We start from the raw sequence: 17,423 nt of genomic DNA, 5'->3' as shown, positions 1-17,423 counted from the left end.
ATACCTAATGAAAAATATAGCAACACATATCTTGATCAGATTGCTAAAAGCAAAGTAGAGATAGAAGATCTCAAAACCAGCCAGAGGAAAAGACATGAGGCAGAGAAACATAAGAGTGACGTCAGATTTCTCATCAAAACCCATGCAAACCAGAAGCAGTAAAGAGGAAAAGAAGATGAGGGGGAGAGAAAGAGAAAATCCTTTAGCAGATATAATTTTGTAAACATTTTCTTCTTGTCAGGGGCTTGCCTTTTACTAAACAATGTCTTTGGAAGAGCATTTTTTAAATTTTGATAAAGTCTAATTTATTAATTTATCCTTTATGGTTTGTTCTTTTGGTTTCCTAGACATTTTTGCATAACCTAAGATCAAATACTTTTCTCAAGTATTTTCTTCTAGAAGTTTTAAAGGTTTTCTTTTTACATTTAAGTCCATGATCCATTTTGATATAATTTCGGTAGATGAGATGAGGTAAGGTAAAGTATCATATTTTTATATTTGGATCTCCAACATGATTAGTAACTAAAGAAATAATGTTAATACATATTAAAACACAGGCAGTTAATGCTACACACACATTAGAATGAAGAAAACTTAAAATATCTATAATTCCAAATATTTACTGTGGTGAAGAACAAGTAGACCTCTCACACGTTACTGATGTAAATGCGAAAGGTTACAGCCACTTTGGAAAAAAGTTTGACAGCTTCTTATGTTTCTTAAATATACATTTGTCATACAACTCAGCAACCCAATTCCAATATATTTACCAAGAAGAATGGATACATGTATATACAAAAGACTACTGGAATTTTCACATCAGCTTTTTACCCATAATAGCCTCAAACTGGAAAAAGACAACAATATGCCCCTCAGCTGAGTGGAGAAACAAATTTTACTGTACCTTTTTAGGGGAATTTCCCTTGGCAATAAAATGAACAAACATTTGCAGCAACAAATATGTTGCTGATTCAAGTAACAATGTGTATGGATCTCAGAAGCATTATTCTAAGTGAAAGAAGCTTCCATTTATTTGAAAGCCTAGAAAAGGTAAAGTGATAGAAAGGAGATCAGTGCCAGGGGCTGGGGCTGGCCTGAAGACACAGAGGGCAAAGGGGTATGAAAGAACTTTGTTGAGTGATGGAAATATTCTGTCTCATGATTACGGTACAGGTGACATGACTGTATTTTTCAAAACATTTAAATTGTACATTTAACATTGGAAAAATTCATTGCATATGTTATATCTCAATAAAAGAATCAAAGAAAGGCAATATGAATATGTGACATACTCACTGCTTCCCTATGAGGCATTAAGAGGTATATGTGTAGGAAATAGGAATTCTCCTATAGGATTCCCCAGGTAAGTAAGAGCTACCTCTGCCCATCTACCTGGATGCTCAAACCATGAGCCCAGGAAGTCACTCTTGACTCATTCTTTTTTTTTTTTTTTTTTTGTCATCAACATGAAATCAATCATATCATAGATTATTTTAAAAGTAGCTTTTTAAAATTCATTTACTCTCTCCAACACTTCTGGCCATAACCTGATGCCATCCCATCTGTAACTGTAACACCAACTCACCTGTCTCTTGTGTTCACTTTGTCTACACCACACTCCAGTTTTCACTCTGTAGATAGGGTGGTTTGTTCAAATGAGAGTAATATCCCCTAACTAAAATCCTCCAGTGGCTTCCTATCATACATAGAATAAAATTCAACCCTCTTCACATAACTTAAAGGCCTGGTGTCATCTGAGTTGCTTCATGTCTTCAGTCTCATCACATACTACTCTTTCCTTTTGGTTCTCCCTCAATTCTTAAAACATATTATGATTTATTCAGCCTCACGACTATGTGTGCTATTAACTCTGCCTGAAATAGGTCCTCTTCCATTTTGTACATGAGCTTAGATAACTCCTACTTATTTTCTTCCTTCCTTCCTTCCTTCCGTCCTTCCTTTCTTTTCTTTTTTAAAATGGCTGCACCTGCAGCATATGAAAGATCCCAGGCCAGGAACAGAATCCAAGCCACAGTTGCGACCTGCACCACAGCTGCTGCAATGCCAGATGCTTTAACTCACTGTGCAGGGCTTGGGATCAAACCCACACTTCTCCAGCCACAGGAGCTGCTACAGTCAGATTCTTAACTCACTGTGCCGTGGCAGGAGCTCTGACTCCTACTTATTCTTACACACGTGTCTATTCTTCTCTTCCTCAAATATAATAAGTAGCAGGTTAGGTCTCATTGTTTTATGCCAGAATAGTACCTGGTTTTCTACTCACAGTCTTCTGTGATCTAGTATTTATTTGTAATTTTTTACTATTTAACTTTGCTCAAATCCCTGCAACTATCCCACAATTCTGCTCCCTTGGGATAATCACTGCTAGTTTTGTGCCTTTCAGACTATTATAAAACAAAAACACATTGACAAATGTCAACATAATAGTATATGACAGACAAAAATGAAATATATAAATACACATAGCTTTTCCTCTCTCTTGCCTTCTAAGAAACATGCTCAATTCCTACTGCTCAGCACTTGGGTCAAGCACTTGGTTAATCACATGAAAACTAGTCTTTCAAATCCAGGTAATGCAAAGAACAGTTAGAAGAAAAAGCATACCTGAGAAGGAAAGAAAAAGTAACAAGGAAGAAAAGATCCTGTGAAAACTGAGTTTCACTGAACTTTCGGAGAAAGTAAGACGAAATGTTGTAGTGGCAATTTCTATGCTGTGATCAATGGACTTTGAAAAGACTTATAAAAGAAGAAAAAAGATTATTACAAAGTTTTGCTATATGTTATATAAACTTTTCAGCAGTTGAAAGGGTATAGACATTTTATTGCTATTCTTTTACCAATTCTTTTACCAATCAAAGGAGGGGTGGAAGATATAGAACTTGCATTTTATTTCTGAGGGCAACACAGGGCTTGAGGTGTCTAGATTTGTTTGGATTTCATGTAAAAGTCACTACAGGAATTGATTCTACCTAAAGAGGCATTTTAAGGTCCCTCAAGAGTAAGAGAGGCCAGGATTAAAATAAAAAAATCAATAAAGTGTGTCATAATAAAGTTCTTCAGCTTCATGAACTACAAAAGACCGTAATTTCATCTTTTTTTTTTTTTTTTTTTTTTTTTACCACTTCTATCTTGTATATAGTTTCTTTGCGCTTAGAGTTTACTCATTATTTACACATCCAATACTAACATGTAATGATCTAGGGCCAAGAGCTTCCTTCTTGGACATTTCCATTGCATTCTGTGAAGCTGAATCCTCCTCAGTAACAAAGACCATCACTGTTAACAATCATTATCTGAAAACTAGAACCACTGTGTCTACCAAAAAGCCTTAAGCATCCTGTGCTATAAAATTTAGGATCTTTTGGTTAGCAGTATGCTTAATTCCAACATCATTTGAAGGGCTGCATCTTAGAAGAAATGCCCTAACCTCGTAAACACTCAATAAATGTTTATTGAATCAATGAATGAATGAAATCAAAGATAGCAGCATTTGTATGTGATCCTGCCAGAAGTGGGAGGACATGGATGAGATTAAGATACAGCTTTTAGGTCTACAGTTCTATGGCTATTTTAAGTGCTCAAGATGTGTGCGGTGTGTGTATATGTGTGTGAGAGAGTCAGAGACAGAGACAGATAAAGAGAGGCGCTAAAAAGGGTTTTTAGAATAATTTTGAGACAACAAGGATGTCACTAGCAAAAAAAAAAAAAGTTTGGAAAACACTCCCTTTGTTGATTAGTGATGGGAAATTAACCACTAGCATGAAACAGAACTTCATATTAGCAGGGTGTTGTGGGCCTTGGCCCTGTTGAGGTTATGAATGCCCATCATTTGACCTCCCTTCATGCGTCAAGGGAGAAACATCCTGGGGCAGAAGGTCGCTGATACCCAATCAAGTAACCCCAAGTCCAGGTTCTCACTCCCCTTATCCACGGGGTGCAGACTCACGACCTAGGCTCGGGTGACTGGCTGTACATACTGGCAGATCTGGAACAGGCGGCACAAAGGAAAGAGGCGTAATTTAGAATTCCTTTCAACGGCAGTGGCTAATAGCTGTGATGCCAAAGTGCCAATAGTAGGTTCAGTGTCCTGAGCTGGCTGTAGGAGCATCCGAACCAGCTATTCCAGGGGTTCAGCCTTGGCAATAATGACAGCTGTCCAGCTTCCTGGAGTTTCTGCCTGCTTTCAGAGCCTGGTTTTCTAACTATCCCATCCATTCTTTAAGCTACACAATGACATAACTGTATTAAATTCTTTGCTCCTAACGCTAACTGGAATCCAATTCTGTTGCTCCAAGCAAGACTCATGACTTAAAACTGCTGTCAGGGAGTAGGGGCTTGGGTTGAAGGCAATGAATATTCTGTTGGTATTCATCAGAAGGCATCTCTCGGTCCATGACATACAACAAGATTTCTCTTGAAAATATTGTCTCTAGTCTACTGAAATGAAATATGTACTGACAGCAGAATTTTCTGCAACCATATACTTACTGCATAGAATTTAAGAAATGTGGGATGGGTTAACTCTTTCTAGTGGCCCTAACACAAGGTCAGTAAGAGACCCAAATTCCAAAATTCTCAATGTAAGCAATGTACTAGAATCCATGGGCTTCTATGAGTGGACTAAATCCATCTTTAACTCCTATTACTTTCAGAAGGTCCTCAGTTTATTGGGAAGAAGAAATCCAAAGGCCAGAGATTAGAATGCTGGAGGGATTCAGTCGGGTGACAGATATGATCCCAAAAGGCCAAGAAGTTGTTCCTTTCTCCAAGGCCTAGAAAATAAATTCATGGAAGGACTAGTGTCATCTCTAAAAATACACACTTGTCTACAGCTATACCACCCTGAACGGCCCTATCTCATCTAAAAATACACTAGCATCAGATCTTGGAAGCTGCAGTGGGATGCAGGTGAAATGGCTCCCTGATTCTAATGGGGCCACTAGGACCTTGGGTGACAAAGTGGGACTTGACCTCAGGGGGAAGGCTCTAATTACTGGTAATATAATCGAAATGGCCTGACAGAGATTATGGTGGTGGCTAACTTATCATAGGATTCTTGGGAATGAAATGGATATTTGACCTATATTTTAAAAGTATAAAAACAAAATATAAGCAAACAAACAAAAAAAAATATCCTCTATGTCTGATGATTCTTAGCAAATGTCTGGACCTGACAATACACAGCCTGAAGTCCCTTGAATGAAGGAAAGTCTAGACACCTCTGAGGAGACCTGACAATTACATCGTCTGTAAGCCAATCATCCTGCCTGCCTGGCAGAAAAGAACCTGTAATTATTGCCTCAGATTGTGTCACTTTGGGGAATAGAATATGTGCAGGTCTTTTGAGTCTTATTGTTCGACACAAGCTCTGAGAAAACACCAATACCTGAGGCCCCCACATCCATGGCAATTTACCTATTAAGAGTGGGAACTCCTGAAAATCATAAATAAATTTTGGTCTGAGTCTCCCCAGTGAAATCCTGAATCCACACTGTATTTATAAGACCATTGTAATAAATGCACTCCCAAATACATAATGGCTGAAACACAATAGAAATGTATTTCTCAGGTAGGTGACAGACTGAGCAGGTGCTCCTTATACATTAGAACCCAGGCTCCATCCTTCTCGGGGCTCTTCCATGTCCCATAACCTTGCTGGCTGCACCCAGAATGGTATATATCTCACCTGTTCACAGACTTTTGGCAAACTTTGACTACAGGATTTTCCCTATATACAAGGGATGGTGGGAAATACAGCCTAACATTTCATAGAGTGGGGTTGTGGTGGGAGTAGATTTTAGTGAAAATATAGTAATGTCCATCACAAGCCTGTGGTTTTTTTTTCCCACTTGCTGCATACATACTAGGTATAGAGACACTGAGAACTGGCAGATCTCTCCAGGGGGTTTCCAACACCAAAGGTAAGGCTCTATGATGGTAATAAACAAACTGGAAACCACTAGAAATCCCCTCCAAACCAAAATTACAAATAAAAGTAACCCTGAATTACTATGAAACTGCAGAGATCAGTACTGCCATCAGAGACTTTGACGATGCAAAGGTGCTGAATTTTTTCCCCTATTCTTATTTAACTCACCTGTGTAGAGGACAGGCCCTGGAGAGTAATAAATGATTGCAGCATAATTAACCAATTTTTCACTGCTCTTCAAGATGTGACTTTTTTCTTTCTTTTTTCTCCTTTTTAGGGCTGCACTTGCGGCCTATGGAAGTTCCCAGGCTAGGGGTCCAATCGAAGCCACGGCTGCCGGCCTGCACCACAGCCACAGCAATGTGGGATCTGAGTGGCGTCTGTGACCTACACGACAGCTCACAGCAATGCAGGATCCTTAACTCACTGAGTGAAGCCAGGGATTGAACCCACATCCTCATAGATACTAGTCAGGTTTGTAACCTGCTTAGCCACAAGGGGAACTCCTAGATGTGGCTTTTTTACTTGTACAAATAAATGCAGCCTCTAACAGTTAACTTGTGCCTTGGTAATACTGTTCCCTTGATAATATAGAGCAATGGAAACAATTTGTATTTACCTAAAAGAGATCAAAGGACAAATTTCTCCTAGATTGTGTCTATTCTCTAATATTTTCTGTAACTTAGTCCACAGGAATGTTAAAGATTATATTCCCCCAAGGGATGTAATGCTTGTTCATTAGACAATAACACTGCTGATGGGACACAGAGACCATGAGGCAGCCATTCTTGGTGGAAAGCACAGATATTAAAGATTGAGAGATTAAGGGCCTACCACCTCAGTGACATTTTGGAGAGTCCAGGGATTTGGAGCAAGTCAAAAACTCCCTTTCAAAGTCAAGAAATTGTTTGCCATACCTTGTTCTCCGCTGGTAAGAAAAACCCTCTGTGTGTTCTTCAGATTTTGGAAAAAATGTATGTCTTCGCCTTTCCACCCTATTTACTAGTTGACAGAAAGGATGGTACACTTTGAGCATGGTTCAGAGCAACCAAATTTTCTCCAACTGGTCTTGCTGGGGTGCGAATAGCTCTGCCTTCCTATTCTATAGACTCAGGAAAGTAAGAGGGTCATCAGGAATGCGAGTGCTATCCCTGTCTAGAGCAGTGACAAGACAGGATTAGAAAATCATGGTTCCAAAGCCATGTTACATCCCTCTCTGCAAAGAGCTGTTGGTTTTTTTTTAAAGGCCTCACCTGCAGCCTATGGAAGTACCCAGACTAGGGGTCAAATTGGAGCTGCATCTGCAGGCCTATGCCACCGCCATGGAGCACCAGATCTGAGCCACATCTGTGACCTATGCCCTAGCTTGCAGCCGTGCTGGACCCTTAACCCACTGAGCAAGGGCAGGGACCGAACCTGAATCCTGATGTATATGATGTCGGGTTGTTAACCTGATGAGCCACAATAGGAACTCTAACCGTTGCTTTCTTTACAAAAGTTTTTGGCTTTCTCCTAGGCCATGATCAAGATGTGACTGCGGTCCAGCAGATAACCATCTGCTGCCCATGATAAATCAAGTGCTATTCCATTGTACCAGGATATTACACATGGAGGTTAATGAAGAACGGAATGAGTCTGTCTTGCTTACCACCACTCTCCAGATTCTAGAGCAATACCTGGAATATAACAGTTGCTTAGTAAGTATTTTCTAATAGATGGAAGAAAGCAATAAAAAAAAAAAAAGAATAGAAGGAAGAAAAGAAGGGAGAGAGGTAGGAATCTAGCAAAACTTATCGGGAAACACTCTCACACCAGTTAAAACTTGCATATACAGGATTAACTCCAAGCAGGTTCAGAAGGCCTCATTTTTCACTGTTCTCTCAAAAGATGAGCATGCTGTGCTACTCAAGTCTCTCCCACAAAACTTATCTACTCTCCCATGGGACATTCACTGAGACTGGTTGAAAATTAAAGCAGAAAAAATTCAGCCCTGGCTCAGAGGTTTCTACGTGTAATTTACTGGCACCAACTACAACTGGACTATTGCAACGTTATACCAACTCTGCAGCTGGTGTGAAGGACAGTGGGCTGAATTTCAAGCAGGACACCTTTTCTGCCCACCTGGCTGGAAAGAGGCATGGCATGAAGTAAGTTTCTATACTGATGAATGAATGGTGGTTAATGGTTTTCCAAGGCTGCAAGACACGAGGAAGGATTCTGACTAAAGGAATGGTGAGAAAAAAGCCTGTATAAGAATTATGTGTAGTGAGTTTCTGTTACGGTGCTGTGGAAATGACTCTGACTAGTATCTGTGAGGATGCAGGTTCGATCCCTGGCCTCTCTCAGTGGGTTGGGGATCCCACATTGCTGTGAGCTGTGGTGTAGGTCGCAGACTCAGCTCGGATCCTGCGTTGCTGTGGCTATGGCATAGACTGGCAGCTACATCTCTGATTCAGCCCCTAGCCTGGGAACTTCCATATGCCTTAGGTGTGACCCTAAAAAGCAAAAAAGAAAGAAAGAAAGAAGGAAGGAATCAAAAGAATTATGTGTAGGAATTCCCTTGTTGGTGAAACAGATTACGGATCCAGCATTGTCACTGCAGCAGCTCTGGCCACTGCTGGGGAGTGGGTTTGACCCCTAGCCTGAAAACTTCTGCATGCTGGGGTTAGAGCCAATAATAATAATAATAATAACAACAACGACAACAACAACAACATGGATGATTTTTTTTTGGCCATGCCCATTGCATAGAGAAGTTCCTGGGCCAGGAATCAAACCAATATCACAGCAACAACAATGCTGGATCCTTAACTCACTGAGCCACCAGAGAACTCCATGCATACGAATTTCTTGAAGTGGAAGTTCAAGAACTTCCCAGAGTAAGATAACTGTATCCCACAGGACTGCTCCTCAAATGCCCCCCTCTGTGAAAGTGGGGCTGGGCCCTGGGTTATACAAAAAAGCATCTCTGAGGACATCAGCAGCCTCTTTATGCACACGTTTGCTATTGATCAGTGAGAGAATAACTGAAAAGCATTGGGGGCATGTAGAAAAGCTAATTGTTAACTTGCAGCATCTACTTCCCTCACTAAGGTTGATCCAGCCTCTACAAGTGCCGATTCTCTAATATATCAGCAGAAAAATATCATTTTAGTTCCTGGGGCAATTTGAATAATCTTCAGTTGGGGAAGCATTTTGAAACAACACAGAAAGGCTAAAAGTCATTAAAAAATTTGAATTCACTTTTAAAAATGTATTATAAAATATAATTTAGGGAAAAAAAAAAACACTGGGTACACAAAAGGTTCCTATTCCTAACACAAAAGAGCTCCTAAAAATAAACTTTAGAAGAAAACCAGCAGTTGGAAAGAAAAAATGGGCAAAGAATAGAATAAATCACTGAGACAAGAGGAAATGCAAATGGGAAAAATTGAATGAAAAATTGCTCAACTTCACCACTGGGGAGAGTAATGAAAATTATGACAAAAGGTCTCATTTTGATCTTTTTTTAATGCCCTAAAATAAAAAGAGTGATAAAAGTCAGTGCAGGTGAAATGTGAGAGGTAGGATCAGTCTTACCTTTGCTTATGAGAGTGGATGTGAAGCACTTTTTGGAACTGGAACTGGTCATCTTCAGCAAACTTTAGGGCACATTCTGTTGATCCTGCAATCCTACTTGAGAAAAACCATGCTGGAGAAGAGCCCAGACACCTGAGGACACAAGACAAAGATGTTTAAGCACCACTGTTTATAGCTGCTCTAAACTGGAAGACAACATCCATGTCCATCGTTTAGGCAAATGATGGAATGATTTACGACTCATTTTACCTCCCCACCCCGCCCCCCGCCCGCCATACTGGGCATGCGCAATTTCCCAGGTCAGGGATCAAACCCACACCACAACATTGACCCAAGCTGCTGCGGTGACAACGCTGTACCTTTAACCCATCCAGGCCACAAGGGAACTCCTGGGCTCATCTTACATTTTTTTTTTTTCTTTTTTAGGACCTCAGCATATGGAGCTTCCCAGGCTAGGGGTGGAACTGGAGCTATAGCTGCCCGCCTGCACCACAGCCACAGCAACGTCAGATCTGAGTTGTGTCTGTAACCTACACCACAGCTTGTGGCAATGCTGGATACTTAACCCACTGAGCAAGGCCAGGGATCAAACTTGTGCCCTCATGGATGCTAGTCAGATTCGTTTCCATTGAGCCATAATGGGAACTCCTCATCTTCCTTTTTTCCAGCTTGGGAGACATTTGTTTTAAATTTTTACAATTTTCTCCTGATATGTAAAAAAAGGTATATATTATAAAAATTTAAAAAATCAATGTAATGGGCATAGTATTTGCTTTGATATACAGAGGGAGTATATATTTGCATGAATATGCAGAGAGGAATGGCAGAGCATACAACGAGCGGTTGAAATACATCAAAGGAAAGAGAATGTAGGTTAGTGGGGCAGAACTAGAGAGAAACTTTTCATAATGTTTTCTACTGTGTCATTGAATTCTCTGTACCTTTTTAAAAATTCCCTAAAAAATTTTTAAAGGGAAAAACTCACAATTCAAAGTGGTCAATGCTTCTCTGTTTTGCTTTATTTCTACTTTTCCATAATTGACTCATTAATGTTTATTGAGTGAAAGTGCAAAGAGAAAATAAGTCATTCTCCAACAATTGCCTTCTAAGAGAAGACTTTAAATAATACCACAAATTGTTCAGGAAAAGCTCTTATTTTTTTTCTACTATGATTTAGCTGTTAATTATTTGGGCATGTGTTTTAAACCTATGACTGATGATGCCCTTGAGGTTTTTTTTTTCCAGCTTGGGAGACATTTGTTTTAAATTTTTACAATTTAACAAAAATACACTTGATCCATAGAAGAAACTACTCTGGCCAGAATACCTCTTACTACATTAAGGTCACATATCATATGACTATTTAAATTAGAACCAGAAACTTATGTCTTCCTGTTTCTGGAAAGCCTTTCAAATATTATCACAGGATAAATAAACTCTTATAAAAATTCAAGCTAGATTATAAACTGGTTTTCCATCTCAAAAGCATACATAAATGTGCTAGATCTTGATTTTTGTTTTAAAATGCTTTGTGAAAAATGGTGTTGTTGTCTTTGTGAAAGCAACAATGTATTTCTGTTGAGCTAAACAGTTAATTTATATCACATTAAACTCATGATTTCCAAATGTTCAATGTGTAATTCTATACTATATTTACAAACTTACATAAAAGATTTATTTAAATATATGTGCATGTGTGTGTTACTTCAAATATATTACTTCAAAAGCTTTTAAAAAATATTTAAGGAAACCTTGCTTTAGCACAAAATCCACGTGTAAAGGCTCAAAGACAGAAGAGAAAACTTGTTAGGTACAACAATGACACCAAACAGCTACGAATAAATAGTATGGCGCTAACAGGTCTTGCTTCCTTATTCTCGTCCTTATCTAACCAAAATAGCCCCCTTCTCTGAAGATAAGGAAAAATAATTTTAATACTTAAAATATTTTTATTATAATGCAAATATTTATGGATCTAATCTCAAATTCTCCGTGAAGAGCTATGAGGGACTTTCAGAGATGTGTACTTGGTGCTAAAGAACTTTATGAATTATAAATTAAGATTCAACTTGTTAAATGTAAACGATCAGTGAGAAATCGGAAAAAAATTTCAGTAATATATTTAGTTGATATACGGTGTTTTACAAGAATAAAGAGGGAGGAATAAAGAGAAAAGGAAGAGAAATTTATAGACGGATCTAAGCTGCAAAGCCTCGCACTAACTGGCATAGTTTATTCAGATTTCCTTGGCTGTCTAGTTTCTTTTACAAGCCCCCAGGGTAGGGACTGTGTCTGCTCATTGCCAGCACTCAACAAATAATAAATATCATTATTAACAGCAGTACCTGTGGGTAGAATTTGTATGAGAATTATTTTTTAAATAGCACTATTCAACAGAATGCTAATTGGATTGCCACTCAAGATTTGCTTGATCTCATGTGCATTGTGCTAAGGAGAAATGCTTTAACTGATCATTCATACTTTTCAAAATACAGCTTAATGAAAAAGCAATTTCGTAAATTGTTGGGGGCTGTTTTATATCACACAGTGTTGTGTTCCCACAGAACAAACCAATTTAATGGAATTCACTAGGCAGTTTAGTCTAATCTGAAATAGAAAATTGTTATTGCCTGAAAGTTTGCATGTGTGTTGGATATGCAGAAATTTCTAGAATAATTAGCATTCTTGGTTTCAAACACAAAGCCCTTTCTCACCTTTACACTGAAACCCATCTATCTGAAAATTAGTGGTTTATGCAGAAATTAATTCAGCTGTTTTAATTTGATGACATCAGTTTAATGATACATTTACATGCACACACTAAAACTCGTTGAATCAGATAAGTAACTTCTATTGGATTTGTTTGTTTTTATTTATTTTCTGATTGTTTTTACTCAAGCAATTCAAAAGAAGTAAAGTTAAGTTTAAAACACTTGATTGGTCAAATCATTGTCAGAAGTGTAAAGTTATGGGCTAAATAACAAATGAATTTTATTTTCAGAGATCTGAAAAATGAAGTATACAGAAAACTTCCTCATCTGTTACTATGTTTTTGACGTCCAGTATTTCCATTTGACTCTTTCCTATAGTTTCCAGCTCTATGCTAAAATTACCCTTGTGGCTCAGTGGGTTATGAACCTGACTAGTATCCATGAGGATGCAGGTTCAATCTCAGGCCTTGCTCAGTGGGTTAAGGGTCTGGAGTGCTGTGAGTTGTGGTGTAGGTTGCCTATGCTAATTGGATCCCATGCTGCTGTGGTTGTGGGGTAGGCTGGCAGCTGCAGCTCCGATTTGACCCCTAGACTGGAAACTTCCATATGCCACAGGTGTGGTACTGAAAAGCAAAAAAAAAAAAAAAGAAAAGAAAAAATTACTCACCTGTTCTTGTATGTTGTCTAACTTTTTCATTAAAGTCTTTAACATATTATTCATAGTTTTTTATTTTGTTGTTTTGTTTTGTTTTTTAAAGGGCGGTACCTGAGACACATGGAAGTTCCCAGACTAGGGGTCCAATCAGAGCCACAGCTGCCTGTCTCCACCACAGCAATGCAGGATCCAAGCCAAGTCTGTGACCTACACCACAGCTCATGGCAACTCTGGATCCTTAACCCATTGAGCGAGGCCGGGGATTGAACCCAAGTCCTCATGGATACTATTCGTGTTCATTATGAGTGAGCCTTTGTGGGAACTCCTATTCATAGTTATTTTAAATTTTGTGTCAGTTCTACCATCTGGGCCATATTCAAGGCTGGTTCTAATAATTACTTTGTATCGTCAGCCTTTGTTTATTATTGACTTTCCAAATGTCTTATAATTTTTGTTGGAAACTGGGCATACTGTATGGCACCATAGATTCTTTTTTTTTTTTTTTTTTTTTTGCCTTTTTGCCATTTCTTGGGTCACTCCCATGGCATATGGAGGTTCCCAGGCTAGGGGTCGAATCGCAGCTGTAGCCACCGGCCTACGCCAGAGCCACAGCAACGCGAGATCCGAGCCGCGTCTGCAACCTACACCACAGCTCACGGCAATGCCGGATCGTTAACCCACTGAGCAAGTGCAGGGACCGAACCCACAACCTCATGGTTTCTAGTCGGATTCGTTAACCATTGCGCCACCACGGGAACTCCGGCACCGTAGATTCTGAGCAAGTTTAACTCATGCTTGGAGATGAGCATGCATTCCCTTCTTTGACACTTTCAGTATGGGATTTGTGCTCATCTAGTCAAATGTTGGCTTTGAAATTTGGTATTGCCACGTTTAACCTCAGTGTGCCCACTGCTTCATATTCCTTTAGTTAAACCTCTTGTTTAGGTGTGGGCTAGTACACCAGGGAGTACGTCTCTGTGTCTGCGCCCTGAGGATAATCTATGTCTTACAGCTCTTTCAGCTGCATTCCACCATCATTTTTACTAAGTGTTTGTTATCTTAGAGGTAGGAAATGTCTCAGTTGACATTACTAAGGAATGTTCTCAGAAATCCCCTCAGTGTTTCCTTTGAATACCTGCTGGGGTTCAGGAAAGGAAAAACAGTAGCCCCTTGGAGCCACACACTCGATGCTAGTTTATATTTGGACTTTAGCAATTTACCAAGACATTTTAGCTGAGTCTTCTTACAAGATGATAGGCCATATGATGATGTATGTTCCAGGTAAGAAAATATGTCCTTTGGACTTCCTGTTGTGGCTTAGCAGGTTAAGAACCCGACTAGTATCCATGAGGATTGGGTTTGATCCCTGGCCTCTCTCAGTTGGTTAAGGTTCCTGCGTTTCTGCAAGCTGCAGTGTAGGTTGCAATCCAATGTGGCTGTGGCTGGGCCGTAGGACGGAAGCTGTATCTCCGATTCAACCCCTTGCCCAGGAAGTTCTAAAATAAAATAAATAAATAAATAAAATACCATCTTTGCTATAAAGCTGGTCTCTTGGTTTGATGCAATATAATGTGAGGTCCCATTCTAGGGCATTCATCATTCCACAAAACTTCAAATAGTAGTGTTAGCTGAGACCCTTTGCATAGGAAAAGGCAAACCCCAACGGAACACTTATCTATTCTTCTGGGAACAAATTGCTGGCCTTTCCAGGATGAGACAGGTAAAGAGTAGGCAACATAGTATCAATTGAGCAATTGGTTTCCTCAGAGAATGGTGCCAAAATGGGGATTTAATGTTGGTCTTTATGTTTTTATTTTTTATATTTATTTTTTTCTCTTTTTAAGGCCACATCTGCAGCTTATGGATGTTTCTGGGCTAGGGGTCAAATTGGAACTGCAGCTGCTGGCCTACGCCACAGCCACAGTAATGTGGGATCCAAGCTGCATCTGCAACCTACACCACAGCTCACAGAAACGCAGGACTCTTAACCCACTGAGGAGATACCAGGGATCGAACCTGCATCCTCATGGATACTAGTCAGGCTCTTAACCTTCTGAGTCACGACAGGAACTCCCAATTTGGTCTTTAGTGTTGGCTTTTTGGACCTTTGACTTTGGCTTTAGGTAGATCATCCAGCAAAAGCAAACACTGCCTCAACCTCAGCCATGAAGGCCACTTTATTCATGTGCCCGTCGTAGCAGAACTAGAGTAGCTGGTGAAAGAGGTGGGTTGAAGTCCCTGGCCAAGTCATTTTAAATTCTTGCCTCTTCTATGAGGGGTGTTCTCTCCTGGGCATTAGCAGAGGTTATAACAATATTCACACCATACAGCTCGTCTCATATTTCACTCATTTTCTTCTACCTCGTATCTCCTTGTGACTCCCTTCTTTCTGCTTCATCATTTTTCCCCTTCCAGGTCCCTGTTAACCATTCAAAGCATTGATCACTGCCAATTAATCTTTATATATTCTAACTTTAGGCCCCTCTTTCTTTCTCCACAGTGTAGATGACTAGATTTATCATCTGAAACTCTGCTGGTTAAGAGAGTTTCTCTTTCTATTGTCTCCATTGTCTCAGGTCACCCCTGAATTCGATGGTAATTCAGCACCCCATACATTGTGAACCTATATACGAACTTAAGCCTCAGACAACCTTAGGCATGATCTGAGTGAGAGATGCTGGAACGACAATGGCGGGGGCCGCATGGGGACTAGGTTACTTCTCATGGAGCTTTCTTACGTTCCCTGGCACTCCTCAGGCTTGATCCTAGATATATCTCTTTCACGTCATGATGAGCTATTAATGGATCTGCCCAACTTATGAGCTGGTGAGTCTGACAAGATCCAGCTCTTACTTAATAGGCAGTTCTGGCCACATTCTCACTTCATGTCCTTATTCACGGCCCACTAACAAGCCAGTGGTTGTTTCTCAAAAGACGTATAGTTCTCATTGCAGATGACATAACTGTGATCTAGAATCTCACAGGGCTTTATTCGGATTCTCCCAGTGAGGGTTGCTATAAACTCTAGACAGCTTCTTTCCATTAGTGATACCTCCAACACCACAAAGTTCCACCGAATCATGTGGCCCAAGCTGCAGATTGCTGCAGATCCCATTCCTTCTCTAGAAAGGAACCAGCCCTTCTGACACCTTGATTCTGGCTCAGCAAGACCTGTGTAGGACTCCTAACACTACAGGTTACAAAATACAGAGTAAATTTGTGTTGTTACAATCCACTAACTTTGTGGTAATTTGCTATGGCTTCCATAGGAAACTAATACAGGGTATATAGAAACCAGAGGCAGGAACCTAAATATTTGTTCCAACTTTAAGGACAATGGAAGGCTAGAATAGGAAAAGTAAGACTGAGTCAGGAGAAGTGCTATTAATCCATGTTCTTTTATATATATATAATATATATAATGATTATATATATAATAATTTTTATTTTTTTCCATTATAGCTGGTTTACAGTGTTCTGTCAGTTTTCTACTGTTCATGGAAACACAAAAAAACTATGAATCCATGTTGCTTTTAAACTAACTCTGGGACTTTGGGGGAGTCTATGAACAATGGAGATGGTGAAAATAATTAGGTTTATCAAGCACATTTGACTGCAGTAATGATATAGTATAATGATAATAACAACAATCTTTTGAAGGTTACAAAGAGTAACGAATTTGAATTAAATAAATATTGGGAAGAGATCTTGATTAGAAGCTGTACATTCTTACTAATGGAACAGACAACTTAAATACAACCAGCTGTATGAGTCATTTTTCTAGTTCATATTGTAAAGAATATGAAGAGGTGAGTGTTAAATTCCATTACTTCCAAGGCTCTCCCTCTGGTTTTGAGTAGACTTGTTATTTTATTTCTTCTTACCATTATACTCCATTTAGTTAATATTAAGCACAAACCTAAAGCCAAGATGTAGTATGTATGAGTCTTGGATAAGTCAAGTGTTGCATGGGAAAGTATCCTGATGCAATGACAGCCTCCAAGTAGAGTACCAAGAGTTATCCTAGAAGGTCACAGAGAGAAAGGCTCACAGACCAAAGTAAAATGCTCAAATTCCATTTAGCACACACAATGAGAAGCAAGGGGAAGGAGACAGAGGAGGTTAACCCACATAGGACAGTGTACAAGTAGGATAAAAGGAGTCCATCTTCATATGTCCTTTCTCTCTTCTACCTCTGCTATCCTTGCTGGTAATGCGGTTACTCATATCAGAGTTTAGGTTTGAGCAAAAGGGCTTATAGATGGAACATATCCTGGACTAATGACATAACCTGCTTTTGTAAAGAGTCACAGAGACAAGTTCCTGGTCAGAGCTACAAATTGTCAATTTACCTCCTAAATAGTTTTGGGTTTTATTTGTATTTGGAGCCAGAATGAGTGACACCGATGCGCGTCCAAATTAAGGACTCATGATTTTTGAGTGCTTCATTTATTTCATGTATATTTAGTATATTTTCAATATTCAGTATATCAGAAATATTTTGTACCCAGGGGCCTCATGAATATTA

At 39.4% G+C, this 17,423-nt stretch overlaps 1 long non-coding RNA gene across 1 annotated transcript in view; it reads right to left on the bottom strand.

The window, feature by feature from the left end:
- Positions 1 to 17,423, bottom strand: part of LOC102163451 — a 146,238-nt gene that overhangs the window by 8,638 nt on the left and 120,177 nt on the right. The window contains exon 4 of the long non-coding RNA XR_301982.3: positions 9,530 to 9,661. This is a non-coding gene — a long non-coding RNA (uncharacterized LOC102163451). The remainder of the gene's footprint in view (positions 1 to 9,529; positions 9,662 to 17,423) is intronic.

This window comes from Sus scrofa, chromosome 2, assembly GCF_000003025.6.
Source record: "Sus scrofa isolate TJ Tabasco breed Duroc chromosome 2, Sscrofa11.1, whole genome shotgun sequence".
In the NCBI taxonomy this organism is placed as follows: domain Eukaryota; kingdom Metazoa; phylum Chordata; class Mammalia; order Artiodactyla; family Suidae; genus Sus; species Sus scrofa.
Note: the sequence above shows the minus strand (reverse complement) of the source record. Positions and strands in the feature narration are given on the sequence as shown.